At 33.9% G+C, this 17,690-nt stretch overlaps 1 protein-coding gene across 4 annotated transcripts in view; it reads left to right on the forward strand.

The window, feature by feature from the left end:
- The first annotated feature begins 795 nt into the window (after positions 1–795).
- The window catches only part of LOC5572158 (5-hydroxytryptamine receptor 1), a 333,876-nt gene continuing 316,981 nt past the window's right edge, over positions 796–17,690 (forward strand). For all 4 annotated transcript variants that reach the window (XM_021837988.1, XM_021837987.1, XM_021837989.1 and 1 more), the window contains exon 1: positions 796–1,691. The gene's annotated coding sequence lies outside the window, so the exon portion shown is untranslated. The remainder of the gene's footprint in view (positions 1,692–17,690) is intronic.

Genomic DNA, 17,690 nt, shown 5'->3' on the forward strand with positions numbered 1-17,690 from the left:
AAAATACTTTTTATACAGGGAAACGTGGACCACTTCTAGTTTGGAAGTGAATAATCTTTTCGTAATAGAAATTTCCGAAACATCCCTAGGCATAGAGTATCATCGTATCCACACGATATATACGGATGCGAAAATGGCAACTATGGCAAAGAAAGCTCTCAGTTAATAACTATGGAAGTGCTCATAAAAACACTAAGCTGAGAAGCAGTTCCCCTGTCCCAGTGAGGACGTAATGCCAAGAAGAAGAAGAATAATGTTTTTTTCGCAGAGTGATCATAAAAGAATTGGTAATAGAAAAAAAATGGTCCTTTGATTTAAAAAAATTTTTTTGACAGTGTGCTCTATAACTCGATATATTATTATCGATGGTCGCTTGAATATTTTCGACAGTAGTTTTCAGTTATTCCCACCATAATTTCATGAATGCTTTTTAAAGAATATAGAATTACGGTTTTAATGACGCATTGATTTAAAATTACATTTATATAAATATTCAATTCACAAAAATTATATTTACACACTTCTGACCTATCACTAAAATAGAGGATTTAATGCATTGAATTTTGTAAAATTTAGTTTCCACTTTATTTTACGGAATTAATCGAAATATCGCATACCCTTAGACTACGATGCGCAGCTGATTTCTTCTCGACGACGACGACGTCGTCTCCCACGTTTCTCACCTCGCGCGTTTTTGGTGAGTTTTTATCGCGCGGCTCTGTGTGTGAAGCGGACACTTCGGGCCTCATGGCTTCGGCTCTCGCTTGGTTGCGCTTATTGAAGAGACCCACGGCCACGTCCCGGCAGCACACACAAAGGCACACACGGCGGGACCGCAGCAACGAGTGTCGTCGTCGTCGGCTAGCGCTATCAGTTCAAGTCCGGCAGTAGGCAAAAATACGTTCTCCGAGCGAGAGATAACGTAATGTTCTGCGCGGTTCGAGAAACGAAGAATCCGGCGCGTTTCGATCGGAGATTGAGATAGTGTTTTCGTCGTTGTTCCAGAGACGAGTGCAGGTCGCGATTTATGATACTTCTGGTGGGAAGCAAAGGACTTCTGTTGCTCTAAGGGAAACTGTTCACCCCTGAACGAAGAATCGAGAGGAAACTAGGAAACGGTGTGACCAGGGTCAGGGTTGCCGAAAATCGAAGAAGCACGTGACTGGAAGCGAAGGGGTTAATCAAAGCAAAGCGGAGAACAATCGGAAGTGTGTTGGATAGCGAGAAGCGAGCGTTCGGATGCTCGATGGTGAAACTAATGTCTGATTGATTTTATGTGGTGCATCGCATGTTCTCTACTAAATAGATTATCCTAACGAAAATATTCAAAAGTTTTCATATGTTAAAGATAGTGAACATAAATAAAGTGGTGAAACTAAGTGTTTAGTCGAAATACGAGTTGCCGTTTTAAACAAGAATTCAGTGATAACGAAATAAGAAGAAGTGTCGATGATAAGAAAATGAAAAAAATCATTTGATAAAAAATAATCAGAAAACGAATCACAATAGAAACAACAAATCACATATTCAACCGAAAAAGAAGAATTCAATTGAAGCAATAAAGAGTGAAGAATTCCTACCTTCCGGAAACAGTGTCAGTGCAGCGGCACACGAATCTAGAGGAAGAAATAATAGTCGACGGAAATCCGTTCCGACAGAACGTCAGCAGCAGCAGCAGCAGTTCCTTTTGGGTAGGTTGTTTAAGCGTTTTTGTTCGAAAGCGCAAAAAGGGGGGCGGTAGTGAGCGGAAATAGCACTGGAAGAAAAATCACTCAGAATAATAACCAGAAGCAAATAAATGGGGGTGGCGGGGAGGCGGTTCCTGCTGCAAGCGGAAAGTGCAAACGGTTGCCGGAAAAATTGTGAAATTGCTTTTTTGCTGCCGAGTAGAAGTTTTTCCCCCGGTTCAGAGTGATGTGAGAGAGGAGAAGCGGGAGATGTTGGTCGCTATGTCCAAGACAATTGCAAGTGGACACTACTTGGTCATGGGGTGTTAATCCATTTGGAATAGAGAGTAAAGATGGATAATTTTTAATTTCCTATCAATTCGTAGTCTTTCGATATAGAAATAACGTAATGGAAAGTTAAGAGGATGTTCGTGATCGGCTAAATTCCTGATTCTTTCTTAGGTTTTCATTAGCAATAATTTGATAAGACTATCCTTAAACATTTGTCCATGATTATTTCAAATAATTGGTTGAGATAATTTTTGAACACTACTTGTAAAAAATAGCATAGCAATTTAGCATAGCATCGCATTAACGACTGTACAAATCGTGGATGGCTGTACAATGCTCAACTCTATTGGTTTTGAGAAATCTATATGTTATGTCCCAAACAAACGTTTGGGATGAACGCTTTTTCTTCATAATAGAAATACACAAAACAAGCATCACATTGTACACCTGGCCACGTCCACACAATCGCTAGGAGAAGGGAAGGAATGTAAGTTCAACGTGTACTCAAGAAAATACAGGGAACCCAAACTATCTTCATAAACATCACGGGATAGGGAGAATGTGTAAGTAGGGTAGGGTGTATATAAGGATCAGCTAAATTCGACAATTTAGAGCATTTTGGTATTGATGATGTATTGATTTTGGATTTATGATTTATTTAGATTTATGAAGGTTTTGCTGTATACACAAATTGTTTATGATCAGCTGAATACGCCAAAAATTAATTAAGTTTTTTCTCAAATTCCGAATACTAATGTTTTGTATGGAGATATTGTTGAAACATTTCATTGGAATGTGTCAATAAATTTCAAGAAAAGACGCTCATTTGCATCTCAAATGTGTCACTAATTTGAACTCTGGGAGTAGTAACAAATGTATGATTCAAGGCTGTAATAACTGACTCAGATGAATTTATTTACGAAAGTCAATTTAAGTGTTAATTATTCATCCTGCTGTTTGGAATTTGAACCAAAGTGTTCAGAACATGAAACAACAATATTCGGCATTTGAAGCAAAACTAACAGTGATACGCTGTATGCCTTAAGTGCTCTGTACATTGTCGAAGCGCTCATGAACTTTATTCCAGACTAGGATCCTTTCTTACTATCCGATACCAGGCAATTGGAAAGCGGACTCCCTGGATCTCTGGTAAACTTCTGCGATAAAGAAGGCAAAATTTAAGGGCGTCAAATACATCAGCATTTGTTTTGCGTTTATCTATCTAAAGTAAGATATAAATCATGGTTTTATTAGATTCATGTTAATAACTTTTTGTGTTGTTTAGTGACATACCCCGAGCAAAGGCGGATAACTGGATGATATCAAAATGATAACAACTTTCATTATCGCTGTTATCAATTTGATATTCTGTTATCAATTATAACCGAATGATAATAAAATTAGTTATCATTGCATCCGTGGCAGACATTATTGATAACAGGTTGATAACAAAATATGTTATCACACATCTTTCCCATAACATTTTTACAAAGTGTGTGTTGATAAACAAAGATGACTTTTCGTCATACAAAATTTTGTTAAAATTATTTGAAGCGTGAGTATAATCCAAAAAACTCATTTCTCAAAATTTTTCCGTGATTTATGACCATAAAATTTAAAAAAAAAATGAAGTAAATTTAATTATCAAGTTGAACTCAGTGATAACATAATTTACTATTACTTTGGTATTCGACAAATAAATTTGAGTTTTTATATTTGTTATGTTGGCTGTTAATTTAGCCAAGATGATAACAAAATCAGTTATTAAATGATGATAACCAGTTAAAAAGGTTTATTATCATTTTGCTATTAAACTTTGCTCGGGACCGGTCTCCGTTATTCGATATTCTGCCGCTATTTTCTCTTACTCCATGAAATGCACGGTGTCTTCAAACGGTGTATAGCCATTTGGCCGAACGCCATTTGACTGAATGCCATTTGGCCGAAATGGTCGTTTGACCAAAAGCCGTTATGCCAAATTGCGTACTAAAAATTATTCAGCTTGCTGCAATCTGATGAGTAGAATTTGAAAATGCAGCCCAAAGACTGATCATTTAGTGTGTACATTTTTATGGTGGTATCGGACGTCATGTTTGCCTGTATATATATATTTCCTAGAGAAAGATAAAATCGACTTATTATTTTAGAAAGAAAATGTGAATTTCGCACGTCGCGTCAAGACTATTGCTAGCAAGTTGTTTCGTTTTTACGGTACTAACGGTGTACTAAAATTGATTTTAAATTATTTTATCAGAAATTTTTCCTTCTTTTAAACATACACTATTCTTTCGAATGTTTCTGACGTTATGATATTGGCAAAAAATCGTTTATATTTTAATTGGTAATATTACCTTTCTTAAATCATTTGCAGCTCTTTATATTTATACTGATATAGCGATCATATCTAGTACACTTGCTTACAGTTGAGATGTTGTGGTTTCAAAATCTAACATATTTAACAAATAACAACAGATCTGTATCTGTAGAGAAATTTTTAACTCGATTGTTTGAAAGGGAACAAATAAAAAACATGCCAAAGTTGCGCATTTTGTATGGAAATCGACATGCGCCGCTATTATTCAGAACAGCACTGTAGCTTCGGAAGTCATTCGTAGAATGCATACTTTGGTTTATACTTTTATTATTTCTTTATTTCGGCCACGTAGAATTGGAACAAATGACCTGGAACCTTTTAATCTAGCATACATTGATCCCTCTGTATACCTTTGTGACTCGATGTATTTGTTTCAGTTGCCCATGCAAATTCACCTCTATAACTATATATTTTCATTAAACATTGTAATTATTCCCCAAATGGTTATCAATTTCTTTAATTTAATATCATGATTACATGAAAAATTGAGGGCCCAGATAGCCGTAGCGGTAAACGCGCAGCTATTCAGCATGACCATGCTGAGGGTCGAGGGTTCGAATCCCGCTGGTCGAGGATCTTTTCGTAAAGGAAATTTTCTCGATTCCCAGGGCATAGAGTATCTTCGTACCTGCCACACGATATACACATGCAAAAATGGTCAATCGGCAAAGAAAGCTCTCAGTTAATAACTGTGGAAGTGCTCATAAGAACACTATGCTGAGAAGCAGGCTTTGTCCCAGTTGGGACGTAACGCCAGAAAGAAGAAGAACATGAATAGTTGCATGCAAGATTAGCAACCAATTTGACGGTGATACAATTTAAAATTTTTCGAAGACTTCCAAGCTTCTGGATGAAAAGTTATCAAGCTTCTGGAGGACAAGCTTCTACGCTTCTGGAAGAGAAGCTGGAAAAGTTCTGTAAATACCAAGTTCCTGGAAAAGAAGCTTCCAAGCTTCTAGCACAAAAAATTCCAAGCTTTTAGCAGAGAAGCTTCCAAGCTTCTAACAGAGAAGCTTCAAAGCTTCTGGAAGAGAAGCTTTCGAGCTTCCGGAAGAGAAGATTTAAAGCTTCTATAAGAGAAGCTTTCAAGCTCTTTGAATAGATGCTTTCAAACTTCTAAAAGATAGGCAAGCTTTTGAAGAGAAGCTATCAAGGTTCTGGAAAATAATCTTCCAAGTTTCGAAAAGAGAAGCTTCTATAAGAAGAGCTTCAAAGCTGCTGAAAGAGAAATTTCCATAATTCTGAAAGAGAAACTCCCACGCTTCCGAGAGAAGACTCCAAGTTTCTGGAAGGGAATATTTCACGCTTCAGGAAGAGAAGCTTCCAAGTTTCTGGAAGAGAGACTTCCAGGCTTCTTCTTCTTCTGGGAGAAAAGCTTCCAATCTTTGGAAGAGAAGCTTTGAAGCTTCTGAAAGAGAAGCTTTCGAGCATATGGAAGACAAATTTCCGAGTTTCTGGGAGAAAAGTTTCTAAGTTTCTGGAAGAGAGGCTTCCAAGCTTGGGGAATAGTAGCTTCGAAGCTTATGGGAGAGAAGCTTCCAAGCTTCTTTGAGAGAAGTTACCATGCATAATGGAAAATACTTTCAATTGCGCTCGCATGCTTCTTGGCAAGAGGATTCTAAGCGGTTTAGAAAACAGTTTCCAAGCTTCATGGGAAGAACCTCCTGAGCTTTGTGGAAAGAAGTTCCTAAGCTTTTGGGAACTAAGCTTTCAAACATAGTAGAGAAGCACTTTAGCTTCTTGGAAAAAAAGCTTACAAGCTGCTTCGAAATAAGGATTCAAGTTGCTAGGAATGCAGCTTTCAAGCTTCTTGAAGAAAAGCCACCATGCCACTGGGATAGAAATTTCCAAACTTCAAAAATTCTGGAAGCGAAGATAACGACAATCTGGAATGTAATGTTTTGAAATGTATAAGAGAGGAGCTTCCCAGATTCTCGAAGAGAAATTTTCGAAATTGCGTTGGGAGTGCTTCGAAACTGCTGTATCTTACAAGCTAGGGAGATGCCAGAATGCATTTTGAAAAAGAAAATTTTTCTGGAAGAAAACGATGTTTTTGAAAACGAAGGATTTTTATCTTCAAAAGAGTTTTCGGTAGAGAAGAGGATTCAATTCAGAGACGGATATTAGGTCCAAGATTTTTCATATAACATATTATTCATCATTTAAATTAAGGACAAGGTATCAGATTAAAATATATTGATAATGGTTTGAGAAGTCCAGTTTTGGACACTAGAGTCTTATATTAATTCAAACTATAAAAAAAACTTAAACAGCAGCAAAATTACATCGAAAATGAACCTTGGCATTCCCGTTCCATCTTCTGAAAGATAAGTTTTCTGCAAGAGAAGCTTGCAAGCTTTCACGCTTCTGGAAGACAAGCTTCCAAGCTACTTGTAAAGAAGCTTCCAAGTTTCTGGAAGAGTAGCTTCTAAGGTTGTGGAATAGAAGTTTCCAAGTTTCTGGAAGAGTAGCTTTCAAGCTTCTGAAAGAGAAGCTTCCAAGCTTCCAATATTCCAACATTCGGGAAGAGAAGCTTCTAAGCTGCTGGAAGAGAAGCTTACAAGCTTCTGGAAGAATAGCTTCTGCAAGAGAAACCTCCAAGCTTCTGAAGACGAAAAAATCTATAGTTTTGTTAAAAACCTTCCTATCTTCTAAAAGAACAGCCTTCCAGCTTCTGGAAGAAAAACTTTCAAGCTTCTGGATGAGAAGCTTCCAAGTTTCTGGAAGAGAAGCTTTTAAGCATCTTGAAGAGAAGCTTCCAAGTTTGTTGGCGAAAAAATTCCAAGCTTCTGGAAGAGAAGGCTCTAAGCTTCTGGAAGAGAAGCTTCCAAGCTTCTAGAAGAGAAGCTTTCAAGCTTCTGGATGAGAAGATTCCAAGCTTCTAGAAGATAAGCCTCCAAGCTTCTGGGTAAAAAGCCTCCAAGCGTTTGGAATAGGCTTCTAGCTTCTAGATGAGATGAGAGGCTTCCAATCTTCTGGAAGCGAAACTACCAAGCTTCTGAAAAAGATGCTTCCAAGTTCAACACTCGTACTCTTAAAACTAGCTCACAAGCCTTTGGAATATAAGTGTACAAACTTCCTATATTCTGGAAAAGAAGCATACGGAAATCTGGAATGTGAAGTTTTGAAATGTCTGAGAGAGGGCCTTTCCAGATTCTGAAAGATAAACTTTCAAGCTTTAATTAGAAGGGCTTTCAAACTTATTATCTTCTTCTTTTTCTTCTTGGCATTACGTCCTCACTGACACAAAGCCTGTTTCTCAGCTTAGTTTTCTAATGAACACTTCCACAATTAATAACTGAGAGCTTTTTTTGCCTAAATTGCCATTTTTGCATTCGTATTCATATCGTGTGGCAGGTACAATGATGCTTACAATGCTACTCTATGCCCAGGGAAGTGAAGGAAATCTCCATTACGAAAAGATCCTGGACCGACCGGGAATTGAACCCAGACACCTTCAGCATGGCTTTGCGTTGTAGCCGCCGACTTTAACCACGCGGTTCAGGACGACCCCCATTAGAATTATCTATTTTATATTTTAGAGAGAAAATATATCTACATAGTATGACTAGCGGCTCTCAAGAAATTCTATTTTTGGTCCAATATATATGTATTAGAAAAGGTACATGTTTTTTTATTATTTTCAAGATTATATCCAAATGTTTTAAAATTTTGTTAATCGGTTTATTTACGATACACAATTGCGTTATCGAAAGTTCTAAAAGAGCTTGTAAAAAAGTTTTTGTGAGAAATGTTTGCTTAACACTTGTCCGCCTAAGATATTCGTCACTTACACGGACGACGAAGCCTCAAAATCAGTTGGAACGCTAAATTCAACCCTCTATATCTCCGCTGTCCTAAGCCCGATTTCTAAAATTTTAGCACCAACAGAAATGTATGGGCTTCCAGATTCATGTAAGATTTTTGAAATATTTTTAGGATCTACTGTTTGATTTCTAGTACTAAAAACACCGGAGCAAGTCCTAAAAAAAATTGAAATTTTGCCATTGTTTGTACACAATGTGAAATTTATCGCGATAACCTATAGATTTTTGGGTTGAATGATGATCGTATTGGTGTAACCAAACAATTAACATTGAAATTTTGGTTGTTAGCCTTTTAAAGAACTACAATATATTCACAAAACTGCGTAGAATACAGAAAAAATACATTTTCAACTAAAACTTGAAATTTATCGCGATGACCCATAAATTTTATGATTTTAAAATATTCTCATATTTAAGGCCAACAAATTTGCAGAACACTAATAATAACTTTCTGTTGGAAAAACTACATTATTTTCACAAAATTGTGAAAAATACAGAAAAAATACACTTCTACTTTCTACAGTACTTTGATATTTATCGCAATGACTCATCAGTTTTATAATTTTAAACTGTTTGTATGTTCATGAGGAACAAATTTTCTGAACATCGTTGATAGTTGTTCGTTTAAAGAACTACAATACTTTCACAAAATCTTGTATAATACAGAAAACACTGAAATTTCTTCTGCAATTCTGCCTTTTAGATCAATTAAAAGATTTGAAGTATTTTAGTTATAAAAATAAATATGTTTATAGACCATTTTTGATGTTTTTCAAAGAACTACAACAGTTTCACAAAACTATGAAAAATACAGGGAAATTACTATCCTAACAACAGTTTGAAAATTATTGCAATGGTCCATGGATTTTGTGATTTTAAAATATTCTCATATATAGGGTTGTCAAGTTTGCACAACATAATTGGTATAGTTTAATTGAAAGAACTACAATATTTTCACAAATTACCATATAATACAAAAATATTCTGTTGCTACAGAAGTTTGAAAATTTTATCATCTTAATAATTTTCTAAATCGTTGTGTATTTCCTAGAAAAATAAGTGTGCTCAACATTACTAGAAGCTGTTTGTTTCAAAAACTACAATATTTCCACAAAATCGTGTATAATACAGAAAAGAAAAAAAAATCGAATTATTGATTCATTCGGAAGAGAATCATTCTTCCAAGAACTTTTCGTTTCATGTAAATTCTCACTTTTCGACGTTTTGTCGCTCAACTACAAAGGACGATGATGAATCCAACCAGTTTTTGCTGTTTTGCAGTTTTTCGCCTAAGTAATTCGCTAACGAAAAAAAAATATGAGAAGAAATTAATCATTTCAGTAACGCCATTTTGAAACAAAACTCGAGATGCGTTCTTTTGCTTTATAAATTAAATGGTTTACAGTGAATATTTTGAAGTGAAAACTAGATATATACATTCGGTCCTGAAGTGTATTCACATCTATACATATTTACATATTTTAGCTTGGTCATATTCTAGTAATATTAGCAACTATCAATTGAAGTCGTCTGACTTTATTTTAATGTGATAAAATTATTCTTAATATCAAAAACACAAGACGTCGTGAGCGGCTATGGGATCAGTTGGTATTTTGCATGTTTCAATAATCGCTCATTAAAAAAAAAATGAATGAGCGGTTCGATATTATGTATACTAATTCTTAATTGCTGAAGTAGCTCTAATTTAACCATAAAAAATAGCAGGATAAATAACGAAATTCTAATTATGTAATGCTTTTTATTCAGTATGTTCGTCACGAAATCTGTTTACCGTGAGCGGAAATAGTAACACTTAGATGCAGTATCAATTTCAATTAAATATTTTCTATGAAAGTTTTTCAAATTATTTTATATTAACTCTGTTCATCTATACTTGGAGCTACATTGTGACATAAAAATAGTTTTGATCTAACCAATAGTTATTTTAAAATGAACCTTTGAACACCTTACTTCTCTTAAATGAGCGGAATATGGTGCACAGGTGGTACTATATTTCTTTTTCAAGCGAAATAGGAAAACTACGGCGATAGTAAACAATACGATGTCGTTAAACATTGAAATATTTGTAAGTTTTCCACTCCATTCCATTCCATTCATGGGTAATAGCGATTATTTTAAACTATTGCTGAAACTATTTTTTTCTGCCATATGCTGCGCAGTTCAATATATATGTTGTAATTCGTTAAATGTACAAATTACAATGAAAAATGTTTGGTAATATAAATTCGAACTTCATTGTTAGATAAGTTCCAAGTTGTGTACAAACAAACGCTATTTTTTTTAGACTAGCTCTGGTGTTTGTAATCAAATACAAATCAAACAATAGATTCCAAGCACATTTCTATAACCGCACATGAATCTACAAATAAGGACAAAATAGGGTTGAAGCGATCAACTTTTTTTTTACCGTCATCCATGTAAGTAAAATATCATTAATTACGTTATTATAAGTAAATCAAAAAATGATGTCATTGCGACAATAATGGATAAGCTACAATTTGTAGTTATAAGTCTCAAATATGAGAATAGTTTAAAACCGTCGTTGCGGTGAATATGAACTAAGATTGGTGAAGGTATTTTTTCTGTATTATTTACAATTTTTTTAGAATGGTTTAATGCTTTGGAGAAACTATAAAATTTGCTCAGTTAATTGTTTATATTTATTACGTTATTATTTATATTTATTACGTTGAGAAAATTTCAAATCGTAAACACAGCTACTATGAAAACGCAACCATAGTCAGAGACTGTTCTGTATTATTCGTGATTTTGTGAAAATATTGTTAGTTCTTAGAGCAAACAGCCATTATAATTGTTGAGAAAGTTTGTTTTTTTTCAAAACTCAATAACGGTTTTGAAAAATAATATCAATTAGTCATCTTGATATATATGAAACAAGAGCAGAAATAGTATATTTTTGTATTACATTGTATATTGGGAAAATATTGAAGTTTTCTAACGAAATTTCATCGGTTAATTTATACAAGCTTACCAACTCTAAATGATAACATTTTATTTAACATTTTCAAATTGTAAAATCCATGGAACATTGTGGTCAATTTCAGGTTGTTATTACGATCTAACTTTTCTGGTATTTTTCACGGTTTTGTGTAAATATTTTAGTTTTTTAGAAATCACCAAAAATGTTCTGTAGATATATTTACTTTTATATATAATTATGCTCCAAACCCTTAAAATGATATGGTCTGGAGGCAATCAGTGATTTGCATGTGGCTGACAAAACGTCGCAAGGTGGAAATTGGATGAGAACGAAATAATCTTGGAAGAATTATTCTATTTATTTATTTATTTATTTATTTATTTTCGTCAACCGACGTAGACTAGTACATCTTACATATACATATTTTTGTTTTATTTCTTAATACTAAAACTATGAAATTTATAAGAAATATTGAAAAAGAAAGTGTAGTGTAAGTAATGTTAATTTCATTTTGTTTTATTTTATGTGTTGCGATTTCTAATGGATTTTAAGTATGTTTTTAGATTTTGCCGAGACATGGTAAAGTCAATAGTTTCGCAATGTTGATTGTAAAAGGCCATCATTTGATTTAAAGGCCCGTTTTTGGCATAATTTGTTCGATGACGATTTGTCAAGAATAAGTTACGATTTCGTAGTTGCCTAGAAGGAGCGTAGAAATTTAATTTTGATAAGATTTCTGTAGAATCAATACGTTGCGAAACGATATCATTTACAAATGAAACTCTTGCGATTTCACGCCGCTCTTTCAAAGTTTGTATGTCAATAAGCGTGCAGCGTGCTTTGTAGGGTGGAAGTGGAAATGATGTCCAACCTAATTTACGAAGAGCATATAGTAGAAATTGTTTTTGTACAGATTCTAATCTTTCTTCGTGTGTGATTGAGAAAGGAGACCATACAATGCTGCAATATTCCATGATTGATCTTACATATGCAAAAAAAGAGTTTTAATTGTGTATGGGTCATGAAAGTTGTAGCAGAAGCGTTTTATGAACCCTAGCATGTTATTAGCCCTGTGAGTTATTGTATTGTAGTGTTCTACGAAAGAAAGCTTAGAGACTAAGATTACTCCTAAGTCCCTTACTCTTTCACATTTTTCCACATTTTGATTTCCTAATGAAATTGAAATTCGTGGTGTTGTTCTTGTTCTGCTAAATGATATTAGGTTGCATTTTTTACATTCAGTTCTAATAGGCTTTTTTGCACCATACGTAGAATTTTTTTATTTCATTGCGGAATACATTGATGTCTTCTTCATTTCTTATTTCCAGGTAGAGCTTCATGTCATCGGCATAAATTAACACTTTGAGTTTATTGAAAATGAAGGAAATGTCGTTTACATACATAATAAAAAGAAGAGGTCCCAAATGAGAGCCTTGAGGGACACCCGAAGTGACTTGAATTGGTTTTGATTTGTTTCCTTTGAATTTTATTATTTGTTGGCGGTCAGTTAAATACGATTCAAGCCATTTCAGCAGTCTTGGCTCGATTCCATTTTTTTTAGTTTGAAAAGTAGCATTGGTATGTCTATGCGATCAAATGCCTTGCTAAAGTTCGGATAAAGAGCTTCTACGTGGTTTCCATTGTCCATCGCATTCAATGAATAGTCAACAAATTTGTTGAGGTCGAGCGACCTTTAAAGAAGCCATGCCAAACGGCGATCGACGATTTTCAGGAAATTTATTTCTCATGAACAAACAAAGAGTTTAAAATTATAAAACTGATGAGTCACTGCGATGAATATCAAATTACTGTAGAAAACCTATATTTTCCTGTATTATTCACTATTTTGTGAACATATTGTAGTTTTCCCAACTGAAATTTATTATCAGTGTTCTGCAAATTTGATGGCCTTAAATATGAGTATATTTTAAGATCATAAAATGTTTGGGTCATCGCGATAAATTTCAAGTTATAGTTGAAAATGTATTTTTTCCTGTATTCTACGCAGTTTTGTGAATATATTGTAGTTCTTTGAACAAACAGCTATCAACGATGTTCAGGAAATTTGTTTCTCATGAACAAACAAAGAGTTTAGAATTATAAAACTGATGAGTCATTGCGATACATATAAAATTACTGTAGAAAACCTGTATTTTCCTGTATTTTTTACTATTTTGTGAAAATGTTGTAGTTTTTCCAACAGAAATTTATTATCAGTGTTCTGCAAATTTGATGGCCTTAAATATGAGTATATTTTAAGATCATAAAATGTTTGGGTCATCGCGATAAATTTCAAATTATAGTTGAAAATGTATTTTTTCTGTATTCTACGCAGTTTTGTGAATATATTGTAGTTCTTTGAACAAACGGCGATCGATGATGTTTAGGAAATTTATTTCTCATGAACAAACAAAGAGTTTAAAATGATAAATCTGATGAGTCACTGCGATAAATATCAAATTACTGTAGAAAACCTATATTTTCCTGTATTTTTCACTATTTTGTGAAAATATTGTAGTTTTTTCAACAGAAATTTATTATCAGTAATCTGAAAATTTGATGGCCTTAAATATGAGTATATTTTAAGATCATAAAACGTTTAGGTCATCGCGATAAATTTCAAATTATAGTTGAAAATGTATTTTTTCTGTATTCTACGCAGTTTTGTGAATATATTGTAGTTCTTTGAACAAATAGCGATCAACGATGTTCAGGAAATTTGTTTCTCATGAACAAACAAAGAGATTAAAATTATAAAACTGATGAGTCATTGCGGTAAATATGAAATTACTGTAGAAAACATGTATTTGCCTGTGTTTTTCACTATTTTGTGAAAATATTGTAGTTTTTTTCCAACAGAAATTTTAGTATCAGTGTTCTGCGAATTTGATGGCCTTAAATATGAGTATATTTTAAGATCATAAAATGTTTGGGTCATCGCCGTAAATTTCAAGTTATAGTTGAAAATGTATTTTTTTCCTGTATTCTACGCAGTTTTGTGAATATATTGTAGTTCTTTGAACAAACAGCTATCAACGATGTTCAGGAAATTTGTTTCTCATGAACAAACAAAGAGTTTAGAATTATAAAACTGATGAGTCATTGCGATACATATAAAATTACTGTAGAAAACCTGTATTTTCATGTATTTTTCACTATTTTGTGAAAATCTTGTAGTTTTTACAACAGAAATTTATTATCAGTGTTCTGCAAATTTGATGGCCTTAAATATGAGTGTATTTTAAGATCATAAAATGTTTGGGTCATCGCGATAAATTTCAAGATATAATTGCAGATGTATTTTTTCTGTAGTCTACGCAGTTTTGTGAATAAATTGTAGTTCTTTGAACGGATAACAATAAAAAATTCAATGCCAATTGTTAGGTTACACTAATACGATCATCATACAATAAAAATATCTATAGGTTATCGCGATAAATTCTAAGTTATCTACAAATTACCGCCGGTTACAAATTTTTTTAGGACTTGCTCCGGTGTTTTAAGTACTACAAATCAAACAGTAGTTCCCAAAAATATTTCAAAAATCTGACGTGGATCTAGAAGCCCATACAATTCTGTAGGTACCAAAATTTAGTAAATCGGGCTTAGGACAGCCGAGATATAGTGGGTTGAATTTAGCGTTCCAACTGATTTGGAGGCTTCGTCCTCGGTGTGTTAAAAGTTATCGATATAAGATTCATTAAGGTTCACCCTAACTTATTTGTTAAAATACATAATTTGCTAACCATAAATAGTAGAAATTTAAGTTCTTGGGCAACGTTGCTCTCAATAGATTATTCAAAAATGTAGAACATTGTATAGACCAGAAAAAAAGGTTTAAATTATATCTCCTAAACCATGCAGGCCACCCTTATTCCAAATCACTGAGAAAAAATGTAAGGAAAATATGGAAAACTTTCCCGAAACACCATTTATCCTAAACTGTGCAAATATTGTTGTCTTCCCCGAAATGGCTTTGGACCAATGCGTAGCGGAATCAATGGTTTCCATTTACTTATAGGTTTATTAAAATTATTATCAAAAGAAATCCCAGCTTCTGGAAGAGAAGCTTTCAGACTCTTGAATGAGAAGCTTTCAAGCTTCTGTAAAAGAAACTTCCAATTCTCGAAAGAGAAGCTCGCAAGCTCATAGAAGAGAAGCTTTCAAGCTTCTAGGAGAGAAAATTTCACAATCTTTGGACAGAATGTTTCAAGATTTTAAATGAGAAGTTTACAAGCTTCTGAAAATAAAGAGCCTGAAAAAAAATTAAACTTTTAATACTACAATAAAAACTTCTGTCATGCTAAAAAAGAACCTTCAAATCTTTTTTTTTTTTTAGCATGAGCATGAGCATAGATGACCGTACAATTCGTGCTACTCCGTGATTGACCAGAACAATCGAAGTTGCACAGGATATTTATGAATGGAGCTTGGAATTAGCTTACCATTCTTCAATGTGCACAAATCGAGAGATCAAATATTAAAAGTCAATAACGGCGCCGGCCACGTCCTTACAATCATCGGGGAAGGGAAGGAATGTTAGTTAGACGACCGTTGTTACTAGAGACCGAGTATACCTCTGCATCTCCACAGTTGTCATGGAAAGGGTATTGGGTTAGTGGGATAAGGTTAAGATCTGGGAGTCACCAATGGTTGGTGATGCGATCCATGATATAATGACGCCTAATCGGATTCGCGATATAATTCGATAAACGCATTGTACCCCGAACAAGTGTTCATCACTCGCCCACTCAAGAGCAAGCGACTCGATCAAAAGATCAAACGCAACTAACCGATCGCGGCACTTTTCACTTCACTCGAACGACGCGCGATATGTTTGATCCTGCCCCGTCACCCGCCCCCGCAGGAGCAAGCGTCAAGGTCTAAAGATCAAACACAACTCGAAGCTTTAAATCTTTTTTTCCGAAAAACTTTTCTTTTTAAGTATCTGTGACGATTTAGATCATTGTTCATCTGTATCCGGAAATATTCCAAAATTTCTGTTAGACTAGCGCATAGCCATAACCTAGGTGAATATCTTGGACTACATTGATTCGCTTTTCAAAGCAATACTTTGATGAAAGTCTGTGGTTAAAAATGAAGCATTTGATTCAACTGCTTATGCTTATTTATGTTCCAGGTACCATTGAAACATAAAAATTGAAATTGATAATTTTTCATTATTTTTCTTATCGGTTGTCTTTACCACCATATTCCTAAATAATGGAAGCAGTGGTTAAAAGGCTGTACAGATAAGGAAAAAAACGGTTGTCTGTAATTATGTCAATGCCAAACTATTGATTTCAGAAAAACAAGGCTCGTGTACCGAGATTTTCTAACAAATTTGATTTTAGTGCTCAAAATCGTCTCCAAATTAAAATTTCATAGGATCCCATTTCGAGACGATATTGATCACTTATTGATACGATTGTTGTTAGCTTCGAAAACAACTCATCAAATTTAATTTGGCTCCCTGCATCTGAATACGCTTGTGAAATCCTTAACATTACAATATTTAATGAATAAATAAATAATAAATATATTTCAACAATATCATGGAAAACGTCTAAATGTAAGAAATTTCCTATGAAATGTATTGATATACATAATACTCTAAAGTATTTTAACAAAATAAGCAAATTGGTATAAACTTTCATGCGAAATTCTGATAAAGGGATATATTTTAAGCATCCTCACAAACTATCAGGCTGAGACCATGTTCAAATACTTATTAAGAATTAGAAGTTAATGGATTTCCGTCAATCTTATACTGAACATGATTGATGAATTCTACGTTATTACATTTACGCATAAGGTAAACAACGTTCATCTACTACAAGTTACATTGATATTGATGCTCTATTAGTACGAATTAAAATTGCGTGGCATGCTGGCCATTTTCAAACATCAAATTGTTATTCTCAGATTGTTGGAAGATAGCTGAACTGATAAATATTAGGCCTGACATTTTATATAGCATATTTTATATTCTCCCATTCATTGAATTTTCGATTATTTGACTTAAAACCAAATGGCGACAAAGGAATTGTATAGGCAGAGGGTCAATTCCTCAAGAAACATCAGAATATTTCAAAAACAATGTGACCACTAATCACAAATTTCTGAGAACTTGTAGAAAAAAATGTGCAAAAAATTCAAATCTATTTTTTATGGTGAAAAACTGATAGACGGTTATTGTGCCTCAGATTATCCAAATTGCTTATTATCTCAGCTCACAAAATTACTATCGATATCAAATTTAGGATAAAATTTTAGAGGACTCCGTGATTATTTGGCTGAAATCGGATTCAGGTTAACTTTTGCGTCCATGGGTCTTCTCATGGAGTAGGGGTTACGTGTCTTATTTGGTGAAGAGGGAGTCGTAAGTTTGATTCTCACCGAAGAGATGTTTAACTTTTTCGACAATTTTACATCAATAATCCAATATAATCCAATTGCAAAGTTTATGTGATGTTTATGTCAGTTTTTTCGGTAATTGTTCATTAAATTTCAGTTAAAAAATCTAGGCAGTCATCTCAAATAATATAAAAATTAACCTTATTGTTCCG

This window comes from Aedes aegypti, chromosome 1, assembly GCF_002204515.2.
Source record: "Aedes aegypti strain LVP_AGWG chromosome 1, AaegL5.0 Primary Assembly, whole genome shotgun sequence".
Taxonomy (NCBI): domain Eukaryota; kingdom Metazoa; phylum Arthropoda; class Insecta; order Diptera; family Culicidae; genus Aedes; species Aedes aegypti.